The sequence below is a fragment of the Mustela putorius genome, unplaced genomic scaffold (assembly GCF_011764305.1).
Source record: "Mustela putorius furo isolate JIRA1106 unplaced genomic scaffold, ASM1176430v1.1 tig00003972_pilon_pilon_pilon, whole genome shotgun sequence".
NCBI lineage: Eukaryota > Metazoa > Chordata > Mammalia > Carnivora > Mustelidae > Mustela > Mustela putorius.
Window position 1 is genome coordinate 2,399,949 of NW_025422115.1, and position 26,982 is coordinate 2,426,930.

The following is a 26,982-nucleotide window of genomic DNA, read 5'->3' on the forward strand; positions in this document are numbered from 1 at the left end:
GGCTCTTCTGCTTCTGTCATAAACCAAAGCATCTGTTTCAGAGGGGTGGTAAGTTTCTTTCATTCCAGGTATCACTCTGGTCAGACCTAAGGTGTCTTATTGGGTCCAGGAGGCTGCCTGCCCTGTTACCACGGGTAACAACTGGTCCCCAAGGAAGTCTTGGTCCCATCAAGAGTGAAAAGGATGCAACTTTGGGCAAAAACTTGTGCCCTTGCTAGAAGTCTCCATGGCTCACATCCTGTGGTCTTCTTTTAATAAAAGCAGGCCAGGAAACGCCAAGGGGAACCTTTGAAATAAGGCAAACCTTTATTCAGTAATTCATTTATTCTTTTTTTTTTTCACTCATTCAGTAAATCCTCATCGATACTCGCTAAAATACTTAACTGCCGTTGTGAGGAGTATTTCAAATAAGAAGGAGTTCAGGGAGTATGTAAGAAGGGGCCTGATGTTTTCTAGGGTTTAGGAAGATTACCCTGGGGAGGTGATATCGGAACCAAGACCTAAAGGACAAGAAAGAGTAGTGAGTTAATAAAAAGATGAGAGAGTATTCTCAGCCAAAGACAGAGCATATTCAAAGGTCTGGGGTAGAGGGGTGAGGCTTGGCCCATTGGAGCCCAGTGAAAAGGAAAATGTCCAGAGATAAGGCTGGTTACATGGTAGGGACCAAATCAGGCAGGACCTTTAGGCCGAGTTAAGGAGTTAGTTTGATCCCAAAAGCTTGATTGGAACCAATATTGTTTAAGCAGGAAACTAAAATGAATCTCTTTCTACCTTTTACTGAGAAGGAGCAGTGTTGTACTGTCCTTACCAGGCACTGTACAGATTTGTTATTTATGATCTCCAGTTTCCAGTATTTTTTAAGGTGGCTATTTTTAGCCCCACCTTACAGCTAAAGAAACGGGCCCAGAGAGGGTAAGTGACTAGCCAAGATCACACAGCTGACATGTGGGGCCAGGTCCTGGCCAGGCCAACCTTACATCCAGGTTCTTTCCCTTGCCACATGCTGCCTTCCCACACACAGAATGAACACTCACCTGCTAAACGTTGGTGACATTTATGTAACATTACTTTTTCTGATTGTTTGAGAGAATTTTCTATTTAATGATAATATTTCAATAATAAATAATAGCTCTATTTAAATCATAATAGAATTAAAAATAGAATACCTTGTCATCTTAGAAAGGAATCCTGGTGCCAAGGTCTTCAGTTAGTACCGTGCAGCAGCTAAAAGCCAAAGGTCTGGAATTAGACTGAACTGGGTTTAAATCCCAGCTTGTCTGGTTACTGATGGTGTGATCTAGAACAGGTGGATACAAATGCTGAAGTTCAGTTTCATCCTTTCTCAGCAAATATATTAGCATCACGTTCACTTGGTTGTTGTTTTAAATAAGATAGTTATGCAAACCAAGTTTCTGAGATGCTCCATCACAGGCCACTCTCATGACCACCTCCACCACCATCATATTCTACATCACCATTACAGTTGTCATGGTCATTATCATCATCACGGTTAGTTAACTAATTTACCATGCTAGGGGAACATCAAACATGCCACCTCTTTCTCCTAGCGTGTGCTTCTTGGCCCGTTGCAAGGGCATCGCTCATTCCCCTGCTCTCACATGATTGAAAGGGAGGCACCTTCATGCCTAGCAGGGAGCTGAAGACCACATCCACCCAGTAAGTCACGCAGTAATTAAGTTCAATAACATTGGAAAAAGGACGTAAAAGAATTCTAAAAAGACCAAAACAACTTTGCAAAAGGAGATTACTTGATGGAGACGGGTGGATATGGGGCATTTAAATAAAGAGCCGTAACAGACAGAAGGACTCTGTTTTGCCTTGAAAACGGCTTATTTGTCTTGAGAGATCTTCTAAATTATGCAAGGCTCCAAATGGATTATTTTTCACCAGGAACAAAGAGTTTACATACGAATATTATATAAACAGCAGAGAGATGTTTCTATATGTGATGCAAGTTCTCTAGCAAAGTATCTCAAATAATCTAAATCCGGAAAGATATCTGGGCGAAGCCATCTGCTCCCTTGATGGTTACTAACTAACACCATGCCCCTCCTGATATGGTAACCAGGTTTACATAGCAGATTCACAAAAATTACTTTTTAAATGTAACAATGCTGGACAAGCCACATGTCCAGTGATCAGGACATATGTAGCCTTTTATAGATGCTAGCTATTGCAGTAATACAACAAAAATACTCAAGATTGAACAGTCTTCCCACCCCCTTATCTTTACTTAGATACAACTGACATATAGCATTGTGTGAGGTTAAGGTGTGCAACATGATGACTTGATACACACACATATTGTAAAATGATTACACAATACAGTTAGTTAACACCTCCCCATCACATCACATAATTACCTGGCTTAGGGGAAAGGGAACATTTAATATCCATTAAACTTAGTAACTCTCAAGGGCACAATACAGTGTTGTTAACTATAGTCACCATGTTGTACAATAGATCTCCAGAAATTGTTCATCTTATAACTGGAAGTACTTATCTTCAACTGATGTAGTCCCATTTCTCCCAGCCCCCCACTCTGTCTCTATGAGTTCAGGTTTTTTAACTTCCACATATAAACGAGATCATATGGTATTTGTTTTTCTCGTCTGACTTATGTCACTTAAAACAAAAAGTTTTTCACTTAAAAACAGGTGCCTTCAGGGTCTACCCATGTTGTCTACAGAGGTAGGATTTCCTTCTTTCTGGTGGCTAGGTAATATTTATGCTACTGTATCATTTCTATTTTGCACATTAGAGTCTCAGAAATATATATATATATACACAACTTTTTTATCCATTCACCCATAGACAGACACTTAGGTTGTTTCCCTGTGTTGGCTGTTGTGAATAATACTCTATTGAACACAAGTGTGCAGAGAGCTCACTGAGATCCCTTTGGACATATATCCAGAAGTGGGATCGTCAGATCATAAAGTAGTCTTTTTTTTTTTTTTTAATTTTCAGTGGCGCATCCAAATGGTTTCTGTGCTGTTTCTGCCAACTGACATTTCCACCAACAGGGCACGGGGGTTCCCTTTCCTCCATATCTTCCCCAACATTTGTCACCTCATCTTTTTTATAACAGCCCCTCTAACAGGTGTGAGGTAATGACATTATGATTTTGATTTCCATTTCCCTAATGATTAGTGACATTTAACACCTTTCAACGTACCTGCCAGTCATTTGTCTTTTTTTGGGAAAATGTCAATTTAAGGTCTTTTGCCTGTTTTTGTTGTTTTTTTTTTTTCAGTGTTCCAAGATTCATTGTTTATGCTCCACGCCCAGTGCTCCATGCAATACGTGCCCTCCTTAATACCCACCACCAGGCTCAACCATGCCCCTCACCCCCCTCCTCTCCAAAACCCTTTTGCCTACTTTTTAAAAATCAGGCTGTTCAGTTTTCTGTTATTGAGCTTTACAAGTTTCTTAACTATTTTGGATATCAATTTCTTATCAGATAGATGGTTTTCAAGTATTTTCTCCCCTTCCATAGGTTGCCTTCTCATTTTGTTGATTTTGTTTGTTTGTTTTTTTATTTATTTTTTGTTTTTGTGGATTTTTTGTTGTTTTGCTGTGCAGAAGACATTTAGTTTGAAATAGTCTCACTTGTTTGTTGTTGCTTTTGTGGTTTGTGCTTTTGGTATCATATTCAAAAAACCATTGCCAAGACCAATGTCAAGGAGACTTTTCCTTATGGTTTCTTCTAGGAGATGTGCAGTCTGGGGTCTTATGTTTAAGAATTGGTTCATTTGGAGTTAATTGTTATGTGTGGCATTAGATAAAGATCCAATGTTATTCTTTTGTATGTAATTATCCTGTTTTCCCAACATGACTTGTTAAAGAGACAACCCTTTCTCCGTTGACTATTCTTGGCTCTCTTTTCATACAGTAGTTGACTATATGTGTGGGTTTATGTCTGGACTCTCAACTTATTTCCATTGGTCTACATGCCTGTTTCTTATGCCAGTACCATACTGTTCTGACTACAATAGATTTGTAACACAATTTGAAATCAGGACATATGATGCCTCCGTTCTGGTTCTTCTTTCTCAACATTGTTTTGTCTAGTTGGAGTGTTTTTGTGGTTCTGTATGAATTTTAGGATATTTTTCCATTTCTGTGAAAAATGCCATTGAAATTTTGATAGGGATTGCATTGAGTCTGTAGATGGCTTTGGGTAGTGTGGGCATTTTAACAATATTAGCTTTTCCAACTCATGAGCATGGGATATCTTTCTATTTATTCATCCTCTTCAATATTGTTCATCAAAGTCTTACAGTTTTCCCGGTGGAGATCTTTCAGCTCCTGGGTTACACTTATTTCTAAGTATTTTATTGTTTTTGGTTTTGGTGCTGCTGTAAATGTAATTGTTTTCTTCATTTCTTTTTCAGATAGGTTGTTGCTAATGTATAGAAACACAACTGATTTCTGCATATTGATTTTGTATCCTGAAACTTTACTGAAATCTTTTACTAGTCCTAAGAGGGTTTTGGTGGAGTCTGTAGGCTTTTCTACATATAAGATCATATCACTTGCAAGCAGACACAATTCTACTTTTTTCTTTCCAATTGAGATGCCCTTTTCTTTCTTTCTCTTTCCTTTTCTTTTCTTTTTTCTGCTTTGAGTGGGTTTTTTGTTTCGTTAGTTTTTGTTTTTGTTTTGTTTTGTTTTTGTTTTGGTCTGGTTTTTGCCTAATCTGACTGGAACTTCTGGAACTATGTAAAGAAGAGTGGTGAGAGAGAGCACCCTTATCTAGTTCCTGAAACTAGAGGGAGAGCTTTCAACATTTTACTGAAAAGACTTTTATTTATCTGTTCGTTTGATTCAATTGAAGCATCATTGACATACAATGTTATACTCATTGTTATACTCATTTAAGGTGTATAATGTAGTGACTTGACACTTCTTTACATGATGCAATGTTCATCATGATAAGTGTAGTTACAAAATCATCCAGTCAACTCCTATGTTTCACAAATGACAGAACTGTGGTCCAAAGAGATCATGGAACTTTCACATTTTGTAGAGCCTACCTGTGAGCACATGAAGAAGTTCAGGCAATCTAAACTGAAATAACCAGAAAGTTCCAGTATGCTTACTTCTCCAGAAAAATACACCAGTTTCACGGGACTGTTTGTTTGTTTGTTTGTTTCCATCACACGAATCCGATTTTCATTCCTTTCTTGTCATCATTCCCCACTAGTTTATATATTCCATGAAGGCAGGGACAGTGCCTCTGTCACTTTCCACCATATTCCCAGAATCAGCACAGTCACCTGTCATATTGTAACATGTGCTCACTAAAACACTCTTTGAATTGGTTGGAAATGTATTAGGAAGGGACAAGCCAAACTTACATTGTCCATCCCAGAATTCTATGCAAGACCTAGTGAAATATAAAGTCTCTCACTAGTACTCTAAGAGATAAGAACATTTTGTTAGATAAATATTTGTAACCCAAAATCCAAGATAGCATGTGCCCAATGAGTCCCATTTGTTGTTGTTGATCCACATGCGATAAGACTTCCTATCCATCTGAGAGATAACTCAGTCTGTAATGAGCGAGACCAGGTAGAAGTTAGGTAAAGGTGGTCCAGCCATTCAAACACTGATCCTGAAGCTTCAGGAAAAACTACTACACACCACAGGCACCCTGGGGACCACTTTCAGAAAAGGCAAAGATGCATTTCCACATCCATTTGGAAACTTCATTGTCATCCATGCTGAGGTTTCCTCATGGCCGTCGCGAATGTAGTTCAATGCTCCCTCAAGTCGAGGAGGTGAGGTGCACATGGTGATGGAGAAGACCTGTGGCTCCATAGGAAGGTTTGTGTCAACTGTCACCAACCTGACTCATGAATTCAGATACGCACTTTTCTCCATCACTCTAGTAGAGTGACGCTCCTCCCATTCAACGTAAAGTTCCAGCTCTCAGACTCAAGAAAATGGTGGGGTAGAAGACATGGAGGGGGCTCTCTGGAGCTCAGATTTACCATCTGTGAAATTATAAGACTTGTCCGATCCATCTCTCCAGATGGTTGTAAAAGAGGTCACCAACAGACATCTTCAGGAATACAAAGTCTATACAATTATAAACTGGCATTTTATTTCTCAAGAGCCTTCTACCAGGTCTTATGGGGCTAACAAAGTTAGCCCACCACCCAACCCTGCCCTTAGGGCACTTATAAGTCTAACATTCATACATCTAAGTGTGGTGAATTTAAAAAAAAAAAAAAATTGTGTGTGTGCGCGCACACACACACACATACACACTTCTCTGCTACGAAATATCTTCATAAAGGAGTCCAATATAAAACACACTGTAACACAAGTTAAATACTCTTTGATTTTCAATACTCTCAGATCATTTCACTCAGATCGGCATTAAAATTTTACATTTTTAGAAGGGAGGCATAAACAATACAGAAACAGGGTCCTGTATGTTAAATTCTATATAACTCAATTTAGAATCAGACATAACTAAAATGGATCAGAAAGATGGCCCAGATTACATATCTGCCTCTTACTTCCTGTACAGGATCAGTATTCCGTAAGTCCACAAAATCACAGCTTGACCGACAGAAGTCACATACTGTAACACAGAGTAAAGGACTTGTATTGACAAAAAGTTGGGATTTTTCCCCCTTATCAAAAAACAGGCATATTTGAAATTTTGCCAAAAGCACTTAAAGTGGATTATATCTACATTTGACTTCGTGGTAAGTGCAAAGACAAAAATCTCTGAAATTTATAAACAAAAGTTTCTTTCTTCCTTCAGAGTTCAAGGCAAAAAAACCAGCCTTCACTGACTCTCAGGCATAGCAGAACTTGAAAGTCACAAGGATGTCAGATCTATTTATTGTTGCTGTAGCTCAAAATTTCCATCCGGCTACATTTAAACATGGAGTTGGGACTTCATAAAAATAGCATCAGCAACATTGCCACTGAGATCCTACAACCTTAACATAAAGTAAATATGAAAGTAGAAAAGAAATGTAACCTTTTTAAAGTTCTCTCTATGCAAATAGCATGCAGAAGTCACTGATTACTGAACACTCCATCTCTCTGATATCTGAACCATCCGGACAAATCGTCATGGCGAGCTTGTTGTTTTGATCTTTCACAGATTTCTGTAAATTTCTCTTCACTTTCCGTGATGGTCTCTGTACCTACAACCACCACCTTTTCATTGTAAATTTCTTTAGAGTCCGATATCGTGGCAACCACAAAATCACAAAAGAAGCTTTTTTATTAAATGTGTGGGTCTGTGTGCCCTTTAAGCCCAAACAACCCCATCCTCAGGCCATCTTCCAAAATGATATATTAAAAATAACATATACTAACAGTAGCAAAATATCCACTGAGACTTGTAGAGCCACAAGCTCCCTATCTTGGGATCCCCATTTCTTTGCATGAGTTCATGTCCAATGTGGTTGGGGGTCTGGACTGAAAGAGACAAATTTTGGGAGGCTAGACATCCCTGACGACATGAAAAAAAAAGAGACAAATTTTGGAGAACAGACATCCACGACAACATGAAAAGCCAGGTGCACAGAGGAAGACACTGTGTGTTTCCCGGGATTGGAAACTCAGTCTGACACTTGAGAGAGAGACAGAATAGGACGCAGCTAACGGGTCTGTTTTGATGAAAGCCACTGTGAGACTCAGGTCCCAACTGTGTCGCCTCCAGGGTGAAATGATAAAGTGTGACACGCGGACAGAAGAATCCCCGCCCCCTCCAAAACACACACACACACACACACACCCCACCACAGAACCTCCCAGCAGCTCTGGCTCTCCATGCTGGGCTGCAGTAGGGAACTACCAAGCCCAGTGGCCACCCAGACGGAGTGGTGGAGAGGACTGGGCATGCGTAGGAGGTCCTGTGGGCGGTCCAGAAGAGGCTCTCGAGAGTTATTAAGACTAATATGGCCTCCTGCGTGCCCACAGCTTTAGGCATGGAATATCAAGCTGAGCATCTATCTCCCACCTAAAACATATGAGTAATATTTGCTGAGTTTAAATATAAAATTTGAGAATCACTTAGGGAATCCTTGGCTGTATGTTACCCCAACTGTTCACCCATCATGTGAAGTTAATGGGATAACCTGTCCCCATGGCTTTTTCCTCTAGGACAGATCGTCCATCAATGCTAACATACCTCTTCTGGATATTACCAAAAAATTCTGTAAGATATCTTCTTTTTAAAGAAGATTTTTTTTTATTTATTTATTTATTGGAAAGAGTGAAAACGAGAAAGAGAAGGGGCTTCACCACTGAGCAGGGAATCTGTTACAGGGCTTGATCCCGGGATCCCAAGATCATGACCCGAGGAAGGGCAGATGCTTAACCGACTGAGCCACCCAGGTCCCCCTCTGCAGAATACCTTAATATAGCTTCTAAGGATGACTGATTCACTACTAAGCAGTTGCTGAAGCATTAGGCGAATCTGGCTCCATGTCTTTAAAAATATATCAAGCATTCATAAAACCTAAATATTATGGCTCATCGTCATATAATGATCTCTGTCTCTAACTTTGTGTTAATACATATGTCCAGAAACAGACGTTCATCTTCTCAGGTACAATGAAGGATGCAGAAGTAAGTGCTCTTGATAAACTACTCTAAGAATCTAGATGTAGAATAAATCAGTACATCAGTGATACAGAACGAAGAACACTTCTTGGCTACAGGAATAGCCTAAACAGAGGGAAAGAATTCTGAATTCAGCACTTCTTCCAGCCTCTGGCAGGAGCTCTGACCAGGAAGAAATTGTCTCAATAACCACGAAAGTTTTGTTTCATATACCTGTTGGTTTGGTTTGGTTTGGTTTTATGCAAGAGATCATTAAAATCTACACCTGTAAAATGGTATGACTCCCACTTTCCACAGCATCACTGTCTCCCTTAGCAGTTAATAAAGAAGTTACGTCTTCCCTGACTTAGAGAAAACAACACCCCGACCCAAAGCAAAAAAATTTATCAGCAAGTTTGGCTCAATTAGTCAATCACGGCCTTTCCTTATTCTAGAAATCTGTGTGAGATCAAAAGTATAGCCTTCCCTTAAGCAATAGAACTGAGGATTTTTACCCAGCTGTTAATTCAAAAGTATTTTCCTGTGCAAAAAAAAAAAGAAAAGATTTTGCAATGGATCCATAATTTGAGCATTTTGAAAGCATGCCTTTGTGAAAAAAAAATTCCACAAACAAAGAAAACATTTAAATGCATCAAATTCAACAATCTGCTTATGTTGGTAACATGAAACACACATAGTCTTTCAGGAGGTCCAACTTGAAGAAAATTTGAAGGAAAAAAAAAAAGAATATTTTAAATGGCCAGTAACAAAACAAAAGTTTGCTTCAAATTTATGTTTTTGATATCTGTGATCTATTAGGGAAAAGAAAAGGAAGTCACTCCTGTCAAAATAACATTGCATCTCCTCTGATTAGCTCTGTTCACAGGTTTAACAGTTGTAACCAAAGTTTTAGGGAGCAGTTGAACTTCCAGCCTTAATTAAAGACTGAATTCAGGACCAGGCCACATTTGTCCTAAAAATGTTCTCCTTTCTTTTTTTCTTTTTTTTTTTTTCCTTTCTTTTTCTTATTTTTTTAAACTCTTCGGCTGAAATGAATGCATTTCTCAATCTCTTATATTGGATACTAGACTTAGATCTCATGGAACCCTTTGAAAGAACTTGCAAGAAGCCAAAATGTGAAATGGGTATCGTGCGCCAGGGTCGGCTCACTGTACCAAACTGGATGAGAAAGTACTTTGCAAATGGTATATAAAGCCCTCCATGCATGCAAATTATCCCAACTACGGCTGAATCGCCCTTCACACCACAATGATGCTGATGGAGACTATGGGGACAATGATACTAAGGATGGCCGTCGAATTATGGAACACTGAATGATTTTATTGTCTGGCAGCCACTCTGCAAAGCACTTCATATGAATTTGTTTGTTACTCACAGCAATCAGGTAATACAGATTAACTCCACTTTACAGATGAACACAGAAAGCTCAGAGAAGTTAAGCAAAATGCCTAAAGTCACAGAGCTCTTCAGTCCATGAACATGAAACTAGCTCTTCATGTCCTCGTGAGAAGGAAGTGTTGGCAAAGATTCATGAATTGTGTCACTATTGTCTATGATGCAGGTACCCCAACACGTGGTCATATTACTACTGTGTAGCTACTGAAGAAAAAAGAGACACGTACACACTGTACACAGACACACACACTTCTTCAGATACCTGAAGATACATCAGATATCCTTAAACTAACACAGATGTGTTCTCTTTGTTCAACAGTGATTCAAATAAGGCATGGAATTTTGCTATGAAAGGGTCTTTCTGGCATCAAGGAAGCATACAGACCAAATGTCCCATAAATGAACATGTGGCAGCATTTACCTTCCTTGCTTGGTGCGTTACTCAGAAATCTTTGGTTTGCAAATGACAAAAAGTCCACTCTAACCCGCTCAAGCCAAAAGAGGGACTGATTAGTTGACAGACGTGAAGGGTCTCCGGAGCTCCCGGTTGGAGCATGGCTGCGTGCAAGCACTCAGGTGAGGAACCTGCCCATCTCATTATTGCTGCGCTTCCACTCTGCTCTGGCCTCGGTCATTGGATTCTGAATGGCTGTTCTAGATATGAGAGCACGTCTGCCTTCCTATCACCAACCAGAGTCCCAGGGAAACCGTGAATTGGCTTAGCCTGGACCACATACCCAGGCTTGCTTGAACAAATCGTCCCCTTCAGAGGCACAAGGCATCTGATTGGCCAACAGAGAAGGAGGAGGAGGAGGAAAGGGGGAAAAGAGAAGAAAAAAATAGGACAAGGGCATACTGGTGATAGACAGAAGTGTAACATAAGAGTAGCCTCTCTTAGCCCAGAGGGGTCTTGCTGGATTTCCATCTTCAATATTATCTCAAAAATTTCACTTCCAAGACAGGACATGGATAACAGATCCCTCCATGTTCCTTTAAGATCACGTTCTTTATTTGTGCCTGCCTTATTTATTATATTTAAGAAAAAAATGAACACAAAGCTTTGAAGAAGCAAGGCTTATAGGAATAATGCTTTTCAGGAGGAAGTAAGGTTCCTTTCTCTGCTTGATTATATTGGTCATAATTATGCTCCGTACCACGGTGACACTTAATTATACTATTCCAATAAATCCACACTCATCTTCCAATTCATAAATTAACAAAAGGAGACCACAGAGGGTGCCCCTTTACACACTGACATTTATTCCCCCTCATCCTCTAGAAAAACGCTGGGAGTTTCCTGTGGTTCTTTCTCGCGCAGTAATATCCTTCGTCCCCATGGCACACAAAGGTCTCATTGATGAGAAGAGCAGGGCACGTCTACACAGGGCTAGAGAGTTGGGGATCCAGGAAATTCTCAACTGGTTTAACAAGAATGAGCCCCACACCTTCTTAAAACTCCACAGTGACCGAGTCACAAAAATTGGGTCTGTAATGAGAATTAGAAAAAAAAAAAAAATAGGCAAGTGCCTCAGGCGGTTAGGGTCTGTGGAGATTGAGAATTCAGATAACAGCAAATGAGTATCTCGGGCCATTCTGCTTCATCCTGGCGGCACGGGTTTCCTAAAGTTCTGCCCGCCTTCAACAGAGAGAGAAAAAGACCCCCCTTCTCTGACCCTGCAGCCCCCAAAGTACGTCTTATTCAATCCTCTCCCTTCCCACAACATTCTCTTCACTTTCCTTCTTTGAGATCCAGGGGCAGAGCCCTGAGCGAGTCCTGCTCCGTCCCTCATGGTCACTGTGAGTCTGTACTAGGCCCTTCCCCGGCTCACTACTGTTTATCTCCTTTCCCTCCGCCATTGTCCTCCCCCCGCCCCTAAGCAAGTACCAGGGTTGAAAATGTCCTTGAGTGTGTGTGTGTCTTTGTAAAACAAGTAGTACCCCGTTGTTCTGTGTGTATGTGTTTAATTTATAGGAGTGATGTGCAGAGACTGGTTGTGTCTCCTTCCCTGCCCTTCCTTGTCTTCCCTCCTGCCTCTCCTCTCTCTCTCCCTCCCTCCTGCCTCTCCTCTCTCTCTCCCTCCCTCCTGCCTCTCCTCTCTCTCTCCCTCCCTCCTGCCTCTCCTCTCTCTCTCCCTCCTTCCTTCCTCCCTTCCCTCCTCGCTTCCCTCCTTCTTCTTCACCTTGCGTTGTTGTAAGTTTCGTCTACTCCACCCTACCCCATTAGCTGGCCTTGCCCGGTAAGCCTCCTTGACCTCCCGTGACACCTCCCCCTCAATGATGAACTTCCGAGACTCCCTCACCCTCATCACCGCAAACAACACCGTGATGAACAACTCCATCCAGGCCCCGCAGGGACCCGATCGGAACTTCCCCGGTGCTCTACACGCACAAGTGGGACAGCTGGGTCATGGGACGGTAGGACTTGTCTGCCTCTGACTCCCCTGTTCTCACTGCTTTATGGAGAACCAACCATGGTGACATGGATCAAGGTCATATCATGCAAATGGGAGAGTCTGAGACTGAGTGATCAGCCTAACTTTGCATAGTTAGTTAAACAGTAGAGTCAGGATTTCAAGCCAAGGTTCTCTGACACCCGGGTTTTCACCTGTCCGCTGTACCATACCGCTTTCCACGGGGATCTTTTGATTCAGTGGCCCATGCTAGAGGCAAAGGGAGCTTCCCTGCATCTGGTTTCTTCTGCCCAAGGTGACTTCAGCCCAGCAGGCAGTGGAGAGCCCACCCTGCCCCAAGGGCCCAGGTGCCCTGGCCTGGGCCCCCAACGATGTGTCATCAGAGAAGAGGGACAGCCCCATTGGCCAGGGGCCAGCAGAGCTTAGCCCCCCTCACACCCCCTGCTGCAGGCAGATTTAACAGCTGCCATCTGGCAAGCAGAGTCCCTCCAGGCGAACGGCAAGCCCCCCTCTCTGGGTGAATCACTCGCGTGTCCAATACCAGTCAGGCCCAATGAAACTTTGATGGCTCTATTAATGAAGATGAAAACTTGAGATATGCCAAAGACAGATTAAATGGCATCTTAGTAACATGATTATCTTTGAATTACTAGCTGCAGAGCGAGACGGCCAAGTGACTAATCCTAGGGAAGCCTGGGCAGAGTTTGGAGGCAGGATTCCCTAAGTTCAGCCCCCACGATGCTGTTGATTGGATCGGGGTAGCCTTTCACTAAACGGAACCCAGAGAGCGACTTCCTTTGCTATAGTTAGACTTTCTGAGACAAGATTTAATCTCTTAAAGTTCTGAGGGCCCGCATCTAGAATGGTCTGCAACCAGATAAGCAGGGAGTATTGTAGGAAAAAAAACAAGGAAGACACAGAAGAACCTGTCTCGGGCTCATATATAGGGCTTTGTGCATAAAATGAGTAGAAATGACAGGATGCAGTGGATAGAGGGGGAAGTCTCAAAGACACAAGTCACGCACTCCCACATTCTACTTCTTTCTCAAGCTATCATCCATGAGTTTTTCTCTGCTGAGGCTTTCAGCAAATTAGCTGCATTAAGCCACATAATTTCCTTGAGGTTGATTGCCATTGTCATGTTCCATAAGGAAATTTGAGGCTTAAAAGTGTTATTAACTGGTCTGAGGTCCAACACCTAGTATCTGGCTATGCCAAGATTCAACCTATGTAGGATCTTTTCACGTCCAAGGTCTGTATGGTCTTGCCATGATTTGACCTCCCAATTGTAAGGCACTACAGAGAATTTGGAAAGGGCTCCAAGAATGATTTCCAAAGCAAATGGAAAGCCAGCCCAAATAAAGAAGTGACAAAACATTCATCTGTAAGAGACCAGATTGAGGGGTGCCTGGCTGGTTTGGTTGGTAGAACAGGCTACTCTTGGCGTTCTGAGTTTGAGCCCCTTGTTGAGGGTAGAGATTACTTTTAAAAAAAAAAGAAAAGAAAAGAAAAAGATTGAAAGTTGTCAAATAATGGTGTGTTGAGGGAGTGGGGCTGTTTGAGATCTGTAAATAATTGAACAAATGAATTGCCTTCCAATTTAGCTGGAATTGTGTAAAAAAAGTCTTGAATTGGCCAGCTAGGGAATGAACTCCAAAATCTCCAAGAATCCCACTCAGCCACAAATGTTTCTAAATAATACCGCTTAATTATAAGAGGCCAAGGACGTGAATCGATGGCATGACATATGATCTAAATTGTGTACTGTAAGAAGTTCTCTAAATACATACTGAGAAATCCCCACTGTTTCTCTCCTCTCTCAAAGTGAGTGTATTTCCATGCACATGAGCTAGAAAAACCAACGTTGGCTCTAAGACTCCTGATATACTGTACCTTTTCAATCAGATGTATAATTGTAGTAGGACTATTACTGCTTATGCTCCCACTCTCATGAGAGACTCTAATTTTTGGTTAAATTCTTAAAATCCCTTTCTGGAAAAACAAATGAGATCACATTCCCCATTCTCCTGGTTAACGTGTCATTACCACCCACAGATCCTCAAACAATCAGCTAAATTCCATTGTCATTCTGAATTTCTCTTCTTTCTTTTGTGGCGCATTCACAAAACTTATTCAGTCTTCTGCCTTCTCAATGGGAAAAATTTTATAGAAACTGCCATAAACGATCCATAATTGTGAATGGCTTTAAAAAGCCATATGGAAGGATGAATAATCTTCCCTTTTGTTTTCATCTTTCCTAAATATCCTTTTGCTTTGTGTTTTGTGATACCTTTTGCACCCAGCCTTGGTCAAAATTGTTGTTGGCCATTTGCCAGTGTGAAATGTCTTACAAAATGAATTGCTTCTTTTGTAAATAAGGAAAAACTTTGAGAAATATTGCTTCGGTTATACTTAGAGCTAGCCGGTAGCATTTTCTGTAGGGGCCAAGGACAGTGGCGAGTTTATTGTCTGTTCAGCATGTATAAATCATGCTCCAAGTAATATTTTGTGCTCACCTTAGTATCTTCTACTGGCTCTAGTTTGGGGCATCCCAGATGTTTTTTCAAGAAAGAATCAACTATTTCCTGTGCCGGGATAGCCTTTCATTTTGGATGACACTTTCAGAGGACACCAGTAGCAGATGATAATTGGGACACATCTTTAACCACCCATTTCTTGGCTGAGGCTTAACAAGGACACCATGATGTTCAAGTGAAGGAGTTCACCCACTTTCACTGGCTTCCTTTTCTTCTTTTTTGCTGTAAGAAGTTAATTTATTCCTCTTACAATTTAAATGCCAAGCTCTTCTAATATTATTCTGGCAAGGTAACTTCTGACTTACCTACTCTTTTCTTTTCCCAGATCACCCTATGCTTTCTAGGAAAAAAAAAAAAAATCTCTAAATGGCACATCCTAGACAAATACCAGAGTTGTGTGCTCATTCTTAAACCAAAGTGGTTGATAAAGTTATCCAATAATGCATTGCGGGCAATTTGTCTATAGGGCACATTATCATATAAATAATAATGTTTTGTAATTTTCACAAACTTAGATCTTATAGTAGAAGCACACTTAAGTGAAGTTTTTAAAGCTCACATTCAAAAGAGACCTAGTTCTCTCTTTTTGCCCAGTGAAATGCATGTATCTATTCACACTCTGAATCACGATGTAGGATTATTAAAATAACTTTCCGTTCAATACTCTTCTTTCCAAACACAATTATTCTTGAATCATATATCATTAAGATATATAATATAATATTCAAAATTATGAGGGTAGAATGAAAAAAAAAAAACTTTACTGAAATGATGGGTCCTATAAGGCAAGATTGGATTGATGGTCAATTAAAAATGTACCTGTATGCTTTCATTCATGATGTGGATTCTTTTTCTTCACCTCTGAAAATTAGCTGAAATAAGATAAATTATGCCAAGATTTCTGGGCAGGAAATTGCCACTAGGTGTGAACAAGAGACATCCAATCTCTCCATTCTAATGAAAATGTAATCAGTCATATCTAAACTGAGAAGAAAAGACAAAATATGCCAAAGACTCAAATATTTAGAAAAGCACCATTAAAAAGCACTTCATGTACAACCTATGCTGAGAAGAACCAAATTATTCAATGAATAGATGTGAAAAACATCAAGATTTGTTGACTTTAATTGTCTTTCCCATAGACTTTCTTAATGATAACAATTAAGAAAAATATCATCTTAAATCTCTATCTAATACAAAAGAAAAAAATATATATATATATGACATCTGGGCTCTCCTTAGATACACAGTGTATCTAAGAGATACTTGGAATGCATAGGAAATACATTATAAAATAATGCAAATACTTCAAAGCACTGTGAGCCAGACACAGCCAAATACTGAGCAAAAATACAATGATGAGGGGCACCTGGGTGGCTCGGGGGTTAAAGCCTCTGCCTTCGGCTAAAGTCATGATCCCAGGGTCTGAGATCGAGCCCCACATGGGCTCCCTGCTCAGCAGGGAGCCTGCTTCCTCCTCTCTCTCTCTCTCTCTCTCTCTCTCTCTCGCTGCCTGCCTCTCTGCCTACTTGTGATCTCTATCTGTCAAATAAATAAAATCTTAAAAAAAAATACAATGATGAGAGCCTGTTGGATGAGAGACATGAAGATTCTTCGTCTTTCTACATCACATCTCAAATATGTGAAAGCCAACTTCATCTTGGGAAAGACTTCATTTTCAAAAGCAAGACCCAATATTCTAGCATCTTGGTTTTAAACAGAGACTCTGGACAGCATAGTTTTAATGGTAATGTTAATGGAGAACAACATTTACCATTGTCACTACAAATAATATACTAATATCTTAAAAAATATTAACCAACTCATAGACTTCACTATCCCTTGTGTGTGTGTGCGCGCGCGCGCGTGTGTGTGTGTGTGTGTGTGTTTTAATACAAGTGTTTTCCTCAAAGAAACTTGGCCAAAAAAACCTCCTTCTTTAGCTGCTGGTGTATTTTGGTCTTCATATGTGGCACTGAACGAATTTCTGTAGTTGTGAACAACTACATTTGATTAAAATCTGTCAGATTTATCTTTTTAGCAGGAGAAAAGAAATATGTGTTTCTCCAGAAAGGAAATCAATGTGTCCTTATGATAGATGCGAGAAGAAAGCTGGGTACTGTCACTTTAAGTGATGAAGCAGAAAGACAGGGTAGCTCCCTCGCTGTCATCATTGGCTGGTGACATAATTGTGGGGCAAAGCCCTATTTAAATTTTATAATCCTGTTTATAGGTTAGACTTGTATGGTCACTGACTTAATAGTTATCATTCCAACTGGTTAAGTTACAAAGTCTTGTGTCTGAAGTGTCCATAGTTTGTTTTGTTTAAATTTGCTTAGCCAACGTCTTTTAGCCAGAGTTCTGCTCTGTTGCTCTGTACCCTGTAAGAAAGAGTGCTTCCTTCCCCCATAAGAAGGCACCAGGTCATAAAGGGCAGATAACTGTAGCAGAGAATCTCCTTTCTCAAGGCAAACAGAAGAAAGAAGCCTCAAAATCATCCCCCAGGCAATGCCTGAGACAAATGAAGCAGAAAGCATCCCCAAAGGGACAAGTGGGAGACTGCTTCGTGACAAAAATACATCCAGAGATTCCCCCCTTTCTCTTGGGACCCACCGCATGCCCCGGGATCCCACAGGTCTCTAGATAAAGTTCTGCTAGATAGAAAAGAAAGCTTCAGCCCTGGCATTATGAAATTATAAAATGCTCCATTCCGAGATGGTACAACCAGCAGACACTTACCCTGTTAAGATAGCTTGAGAAAATTCAGGGCGAGCCAAGATGTCTTCACTACATGAATATCAGTGTCTTTGTGGTTTCAACCAGCAAAACCATTTTAATGAGCCGATAAAGCCATGACAGGATCTGTGATGTTGCATGTCGGCTAAAATTGCTATCTCTCTTATTTCATGAATAGCATCTGTCAGTAAAGTATTTGAAGTGTTCATTTGAGTCCAATTTCAATAATAAGGTGCTATGAATAAGCCCCTCTCTTAACTTTTTTAGAAATGATAGGTTGCTTTTGTTCTGTAATTAAAGGATGTTTCTAGAAGGCATTCCATTGATGTGAGTGTGCATGTGTGCACTTTGTTTGCATATTAACCCAGACTTTATTCAACCATTTAATGACAGTGGATGTAGACCACCTATCCCAGGGTTTGGAACACAGTAGAAATCCCTTACAGGTTCTTTTTTTTTTTTTTTTTTTTTTTTTTTATCATTCCTCTCTTCAACTTGCATATCCTAAAAATTAAATAAGTAAGCACAAATAACTAATGCATTTGCCTAAAGCTAAATGACTCTCTTTTTCCCCAGTATCCACCTTCCCTCCCTACTTCACTTCTACAATCTCCAAGCTATTCAAATATCAGAGCTTAAGAATTACACATTAAGAATTCATTGGCCACCATCATATCCATTATAAGTAATTGGAAGCCTTCCCACATTTTATATAAAACTGGAATAGTTCGGGTAGATTCTGATATTCTGGTAATAGATGCTATCAGGTAATGGTGTCATATGCTCAAATACACTAATGCATTTGATTTGCTAATATTCTGTTTACAAGTCTTTATAGAAATTAGTCTTCAAAATCTATACTCTTTTTTTTAAGATGCTATTTCTATATCTGAGAGAAAGAGAAAAAGCACATGAATTGGAAGAGGCAGGGGAAGGGGGAGCATGGGGAGAGGGAGAAAGAATACAAAACAGACTTTGCTCTGAATGTGGAGCCCTGACCTGTGGCTCCATCCCCCAACTGCGATATTGTGACCATCCAACAAGAGTCTGATGCTTAATCAGCTGAGCCACCCAGGCGCCCCAGTACTGATTTGAGCATCTATCTTCACAAAAATATTTTAGTATCTTTCCTTTTTATGGTCAAATAGATTTTGGATAACAGTGGGATTGATTTTTAAAACTGTAATGACTCTCTCTGCTTGACTTATTTCACTCAGCAGAATATTCACTTATTTGTGGAGCATAACAAAAAGCATGGAGGACATGGGGAGTTAGAGAGAAGGGGGTTGGGGTAAATTGGAAGGGGAAGTGAATCATGAGAGACTATGGACTTTGAAAAACTATCTGAGGGGTTTGAAGTGGCAGGGGGGTGGGAGGTTGGGGTACCAGGTGGTGGGTATTATAGAGGGCACGGATTGCATGGAGCACTGGGTGTGGTGAAAAAAAATAATGATACTGTTATGCTGAAAATAAATAAATGAAAAAAAAATGTAATGAATTCACTTGTAAAACCATCTAGGTCTGGTGCCTTTTTCAGTGATAGATCTTTTACTTTCCAATCTCTTCTCTAATAATTAGTCTATTCATGTTTCTTAAACTAGTTATTTTAAGAGGTTTTTTTTTTTTTTTTAACTAGGGAATTTTCCACTGCCTCTACATTTTCAAATTTATTTCTACAGAGTTATACATAACATCTGCCAGTAACTTCTCTCACCTTCATATTTGTTGTTATAGACCTCAATAATGCTGTATCTATCTTGCTTTTCTCTCTCTTCATAAGTCTTGTCTGAGGTGTATCTAGTTCAATAAACTTTCAAAGAAACTAATTTTGATTTTATTTATCCAATTTTGTGTTTGTTTTCTATTCCTTTAGTTTTAGGTTTCATCTTTATTAATTTCTTCCCTCTATATTCCTATTGTATTTTGTTACTTTTGAATTTGAGTTTTCTAAAATTTATTCTCAATCCTCATTGTTTTTAAAAGATTGATTTATCTATTTGAGAAAGAGAGAAAGAGAGATAAAGGCAGCATGTGGTGGGGGGAGGGAGGAGCAGAGGGAGAGAGAGTCTTAAGTAGACTCCACACTGAGTTCATGGCCCGACATGGGGCTTGACCTCAGGACCCTGAGATCACAAGAGACAAAACCAAGAGTGAGAAACTTAACTAATCTAATTGTGGTGCTCAGGCACCCCTCAATCCTTTTTTTTTTTTTATACAATAAAGATAATTGCAGGATACAAATTTTTACCTAAGTACAAAGTTTGCTTAATGTCTCATGTATTATATACTCATACTATATTGTAACTGCACTTTTGTAGCTGAACATACCTCTATAGTTACCACATATATATATATATATATATTATAATCTTGTGTGTATGTGTATGTTTATATATACATACATACATATGTGTGTATATATATATAGAGAGAATATCTATATAGATATAGATATTATATCATATCTATATGTAATATATCTATATTATATAGAGAAAAAGATATCCTAATATTTATGAGATATGCATATATATATATATAAGTAATTCTTTGTACCCCCACAGAGTACCTAGCACAGATTTTGCCCATGGTTGAATTAAAATGTGCAGGATTTTTAAAAGTCATAGGAAACAAAATACTTGGTAGAGTATTCAACCCAGAGAAGCCATTGCACACCTACCAATTTATCTTCCAAGAGTCAGGTGATGCTGCAAAACAATGCCCAGTGGAGGTGATTCTGATGCATTGGGCAATGAAAAGAGAAGGTGTGGCATCAGATTTAAGAGATGGGCTCCAATTCCACTTACTGCCAAGTGATTTACCTTCTCAAAACCTCAATTTATTCACATACAAACTAGGTTTTAAAAAGTTCTACTTTTTTAAAGTTCTATCTAATCAGAAGTTTGTTCTGAGGATTAAATAAGATCATCATGAATGTGCCTAGCATATTATAAGAGCTCCATAATGATGAGCTCCCAGCATTAGTGTTATCATCATTACCATTACAGTGGGGTCAGGGTGATGAGCTAGTAAATAATTGAGGGGCAGAAGCAAGATAAGGAAAAGAGGAGCTGGGAAAAGGACAAGAATAGAGACCTTAGCCCAGTCTTAATTCAGTGGTCTTGGAACCACTAGTTATTTAAGGAGCTTTTAAACCATTTCCCACCACTGGTGACATTTCTACAGGCTGGGTCTATATTTTGTTTCCATTTTGCTAAATAATGTTAAAAGAAACCTCTCAAAAAGTGCCCTTCCAACTCAATTCACTCCAAAGAGGACCACAGGGATGGAGTGCACCAGAAGAAATGAAATGGCACAACAAGTATGCCACCACCAGCTGGCCACTGAGGGCCAATGATTGGAAAACTCCAGCTTTATGGACCATTCTTGTGGAGAAAGGAAGCACCCCTTTTGTTTTTATTTTCTGAGTGAAATTAAGTCAGGAAAAGGTCAGCTCTACATTACCACTACCCCAAGTCAGCCAGAGATCTCTTAGAGGCAACACAGGCTCCAGAACCCCATGGCTAGGTTCTAACTCCACTTCTGCCATTGACCAGCTGTGTGGCCTTGGACAAGATGCTTAACCTCTCTGTGTCAGTAAAAAAGGGACTTTACTTACTAATATTTATAAAGCACTATTTTAGGTACTTTACATATGTTAACCTATTTAATTCTTACAATAGGTATAGGAGCTAGGTGAGATAGAGTGTAGTAAGGATTAAATGGTGAATATATTTAAAATACTTACAGACCCTGTTTGGGTATGGAAGTATGAGCTTCTATTGCCATCACTATTGCAAGTGTTATACCTTAAGTGACACCATTATCGTCACCATCATCATCAACATCATCATCACCATCATCGCCATCATCATCGTCACATCATCGTCATCACCATCGTCATCACCATCATCATCAACATCATCACCATCATCATCATCACCATCATCATCACCATCGTCATCACCATCATTGTCATCATCACCATCATCGTCATCACCATCATCATCAACATCATCACCATGATTGCCATCATCATCGTCACCATCGTCATCACCATCATTGTCATCATCACCATCATCATCATTGGATCAGCTGCAGTATAGCATTTGGTGGCATTTCCTCCCTCCTCATTCTACTCCCAAGTTCTCTCCCCATTTCTCAGGCATACAGAGTCATTTTAGGATTTCCTCCACATCCTTGTCCTCTCCTCCTCCCCATCTTACCTTTACCGTCCTTGTGTTCTGAGAGCCTACTTCTTCCCAGGAATCTAAAAGAATGCCAACTCTCCCCATACCAACAGAGTGCCAACTATAGTGTGAGGGGTTCCCACCTACACAAAGGGTTATAACCAGCCCAGTCAGAAAACAGATTCAAACACCTCACCACTGACCCCCAAAGTCCAGTCTTGTCCTATTACAACCACACGGCCTTAACATTTCCAACCCACCTTCCAAGCATATTTTTTTACCTACCACTCTCAAACACTGAATTGGTTTGTTCACAAGGCATATTATCCAAGTTTTTAAAATAAAGAATCATACTAGCCTGATGTATTTATATCTTATCCTCAGCCTTCTATATGGTTGGAGTTTTTTTAAAAATATGTGAATTGATTTGTAGCATATAATATGCCTTCTTGACAAACAGTTTTTTTTGTAGTCGAGTACATAAACCTCTTGAGATGATTATACAAATTAAGATGTCTTACTATACATATTTTAGAGCAATTTCTTGACAGGGAGAAAAGTTAGAAACAACCCAAATGTTTAATAAACGTGAATTGTTTAAGGGCACATGAGGAAATACAGAAAACGAAATAGTCTTAAGCCACAAAAATGATACTAAATAGGGGCACCTGGGTGGCTCAGTCGGTTAAGCGGCTGCCTTCAGCTCAGGTCATGATCCCAGGGTCCTGGGAGGGAGCCCAGCGTCAGGCTCCCTGTTCAGTGCGAAGCCTACTTCTCCCTCAGCCTGCCATTCCCCCTGCTGTGCTTTCTCACTCTGTCAAACAAATAAATAAAATCTTTTAAAAATGATACTAAATGAATAGGTCTGTATATGTAGAACAGGGTGCAAGTTTATGTACCTGTGAGGATATACAACAATGGGATCACAATGGCTGACTTGTAATGAAGGGGAAAATTCAGATTGGGAATGAATATTCTTAGTCTTGCTCTTTATATATTCTAATATTTATCTGTAACAAGTGTACATTGCTTTTGTAATATCACAAAACAATAGAAGGAACTAGATTCTGGTGGAAAACACAGTTGTACTTATTTCAACCAGCTCAAATTGTCCCCAGTTAAGCTTTTAATCTGCTGTCTCTTCAGGCTGTGCATTTGTTTGATAGATGGCTAAGTTGCCCCTGGCCTGTCATACTGTTATTTGCTTTGAACTCTAAACACCTGGGCAACAAAATCTGTAGCTGTTTAATATTGTTGTTTTGGTTTGGTTTGGTTTTTTAGTGTTTGAATGTATAGGAAAAAAATACATAAAAATTCATCATATCATCAAAATGAAATCAAGGACAACTAGTCCAATGCATTGAAGGCAAAACCAACCCCATAAGCTTGGTGCAGGAAAAGAAACAGAGATTGACCCATATCACCTTTGTGTGCCCCCTTTCAGTGGCATCCTATAGAGCACGGGACACTGAGTGCACTTAGCCATGTTGAAATAATCACAAGTGCAGGTTCCTTAATGGCCTACTGCACTTTCTTCTTGTTATAACAGAATTATACTATACAAACTACTTCTTTGCTTCAGTATATAGTTAACCATATTCACTAACAGTTTTCAAAGCCCTTCTTTGTTTTTTCTTTTTTAAGATTTTATTTATTTATTTGAGAGTGAGAGAGTGAGCAGTGGGGATGGAGAAGGACAAGCAGACTCTCCATTGAGCAAGGAGTTCGACATGGGGTTCAACCCAGGATCCTAGGATCACGACCTAAGCCAAAGGCAAACACCTAACCGAGTGAGCCACCCAGACACCCCAAAGGCTTTATTTTTCTTAACCACCAGGAATGACCACTTTATATATTAATGATATGAACACATGTTTGGGAAATAGTAAAGAGCTGAATTCAGTTTTTTTTTTAATTTATATTTTCTATTTTTATTTTCTAATTAAAATCAGAAGGATAGCTGTTGTTATTATTATTGTGCCTGCTCAAAAAGAAAAATGTGGAGCGCCTGGGTGGCTCAGTCGTTAAGCATCTGCCTTTTGCTCAGGTCATGATCCTACCGTCCTGGGATCGAGGTTCATATGGGGCTCCCTGTTAGGCAGGAAACCTGCTTCTCCGTCTCCTACTTCCCCTGCTTGTACTTCCCCTGCTTGTGTTCTCGCTGTGTCTCTCTATCTGCCAAATAAATAAATAAAATCTTAAAAAAAAAGAAAAGAAAAGAAAAATGTCTCTGAAAAATGAAAATTTTAGTTAAATACCCAGATATTTTATCTTTGTGACATCAAATACAAAAAGAATTGGGCTTGGGGGAATTGTGAGTTTTGTTTTGTTTTTGTTTTTGTTTTTGCTTTATTTTTATTTAGCCAATTGGCATTATGTGGAATGCCAGAGTGGAACTGAAAAACTCTCTTGTATTTCAAAAATCAGAATAAAATAAGTTAAACTTTTTTCTTATACCTTTCTCAGAAGTTTTTGAAAAATGTGAAGGGCACAGGTTAAAAGTATTAAAAGCCACGTGTTTGTAAATAAGAATTGTAAGAATGGACATAACTGAATATTAGTAAGTACTCAAACACTAAAGACATTTAAGAAAAGTTAGCTTGGGAAAGAGAAGAATGGGAATAATTTAACCATTGGTTTCAAATAAGTAACAGGATGGGAGAAAGAAGGGAGGGACCATCTTGTTGCCAACCCCACTTAAAGACAATACTCGTGAGAACTGGCTTTAAACTCTATTAAGTCTTAGACCAAGTATAACTCAAGGCTGGGCCCATGATGAATATCTTTTAACACCTTCTACTTAACACATCTCTTATATGCCGACCCCCTGTGATCTTGTAAGCCAGGTAGACAGATCTGTGTTAACACTACCTACCACAGAATGTTCCAGAATGTTCCAAAAGAAGTCACTAATAACCCATGCAAGTATCAAGGAAGAGCAGCTGTGTGGAAAAGAGACATCAACTGCATGAGTTGAGTTTTATGGGTGAAGAGAAAAGGATTCCAGGGAGGGGGATCCACATGTTCAAACGTAGTAAGATCCCATAATGTGCTCAGAGAATACATTTCTGTGTGACTATGGAGCAGGATCTGTGCCAAAAGGTGGCCCCATAGAATCAAGCCCAGCCCAGCTTTGCAGAAGTCTTCCTCCCACCATGTTAAGAAGGTGCCTGGTTTTCCCTCAGAGGTAATTGTAGTATTTTTATTGTAAAGACTTTTTATAAAGAAATGACATAATGGTGTCAGCATTCTAATGTTGAAAATACCATTCTGGTAATAATATGAAGAATAGATTGGTAAGCATGTAATATGGTGGGCTGTTGCAATATTCCAGCCAAAAAATACACACATACATACACACACACACACAAACACACACACAGAACTGAATTAAGGGTGTCAGAGTTAGGGATGATAAAAAGGAAGCAGGGTCAAACAGTTCTAAGTTGTTAGCAGAGACAGAACTTGTTAATGGTTTTGGTGAAGAGAAAAGAGGAGAAGAGCCTGGGATAATCCTAAGTTTTTGCCTTGAGCAACCAAGAAGATGGTGCCACATTTTCTTGAATCGGGGCATACAGGAGGAGAAACAGATTTTTCCAGCACAAGTAGTTTGGGGAGATAGCACATTTCATTTTCCAGGCATGGCGTTTATGGTATCTATGAGATATATAAGGAAAATGTTCGTTTACTAGAAAGTAAGATCCATGAATTCAGGGACCTTGTTGGTTTATCTTTATTGGTTACTTTAGTTCAGGCAATCAGACAGGTGGCTTTCAACATAATCATCGCTTCACACAATACCTGACAGATGACAAATTCTCAGCCAATTCCAGCTGAATGTGTGTTTTTGAATGAATTTGTGGGTCTGGATCTCAGGACAGGCGATTATTCAGCACTCTCTGGTTTCCAGAGAACTCTAGAATCTCCTTGATGTCTACCAAGACCATTTTGTGTCTTGAAATATTGTGATTCTGGTCCACTCCCACAGGAGTGAATTACAGAAATCTTACTAACAGTCCTAGTGGTCCTATTACTCTTTGTGTACAGATATATAGGCAAGGTTGTTGGCTTCCTGACAGTTGAGGAAAAATTACAAAACTAATTTTTGAAGTGGTCAAACTGAGCAGAATGAATGGTAAAGTCATAGCATTGAAGTGAGCCTCTGTTTTGTTTTTTTGTTTTTTTTAATCAGACATATGGCTTTCAAGTTGCTATTGAAATGGTTAGGAGAGCCAAGCATTAATTGTTGAGATGGCCGTGATCCACATATACACCAAAACTCTAAAGGAGATTGTTACATTAGAATGAGTAGCAGTGAGAAGTGCATAGCTCCAGAAGAAATCTGGAAAAGACTTTAAGAAAGGAAAACCCCTTTCGTAAATGGCTCTGCTACTTGGAGAAGTTGGAACAAATCTTCTTGCCAGAGAAGCTTGAATTACCTGCCTATCCCTTTAAGCATTTTCTCGTACAAATCAAACACAGATGGCCCATTACGTTTATGACCTCCTGTCAATTACTCTAGATGGAGCATGCATTAATTATTGAAATATTTTCATAGTATACAAGTTTTTAGTGGTTACATTGCCTCAGATAATTTCAACTTTCTGATGAGAAGCCGGCATAAAGTATTTTATTTAGGAAAATTAATCTCTTGAATGTAGTAAAACCTGAAAATACAGTAGTAGATTTTTTTTTTCCATTTAACAAAGCCAAACTAAAAATCCTGGCCTATATCCTTGGAAGTTGGTGTTATGTTAGCTTTGCCTGCAATACATAAACTCTGCCAAAATCTATTACAATTGTAGTAAATTTTGATTACTGGAGTTGTTTGTTATTTATGTCTAGAAGATAAAGATAATATTGGGAATAGCCCTCTTCCACTCAATGTATAAATTACATCCATAAAATATCTTGTTTTGTAAATAGTAAAATTAAAAAAAAACCCGACTTGGTTGAAGCTTCAAATATTTGCATCTACTTCCGTTCGAGTCAATAAACACTTCAGATGATGTAAAAGTCCACAGAGCGTTTAGACCTTTAACTGTGCCACTCGGTTTTTGTCAGGCATGGTAAACAAAACCCTGGGGCCAT

The 26,982-nt window shown here is 39.5% G+C and overlaps 1 long non-coding RNA gene across 1 annotated transcript in view; it reads right to left on the reverse strand.

Moving 5' to 3' along the window:
• Positions 1-299: 299 nt before the first annotated feature.
• The window catches only part of LOC106006576, a 66,437-nt gene continuing 39,754 nt past the window's right edge, over positions 300-26,982 (reverse strand). The window contains exons 7-8 of the long non-coding RNA XR_006603931.1: positions 1,167-1,297; positions 300-500 (exon numbers count right to left, since the gene is read on the reverse strand). This is a non-coding gene — a long non-coding RNA (uncharacterized LOC106006576). The remainder of the gene's footprint in view (positions 501-1,166; positions 1,298-26,982) is intronic.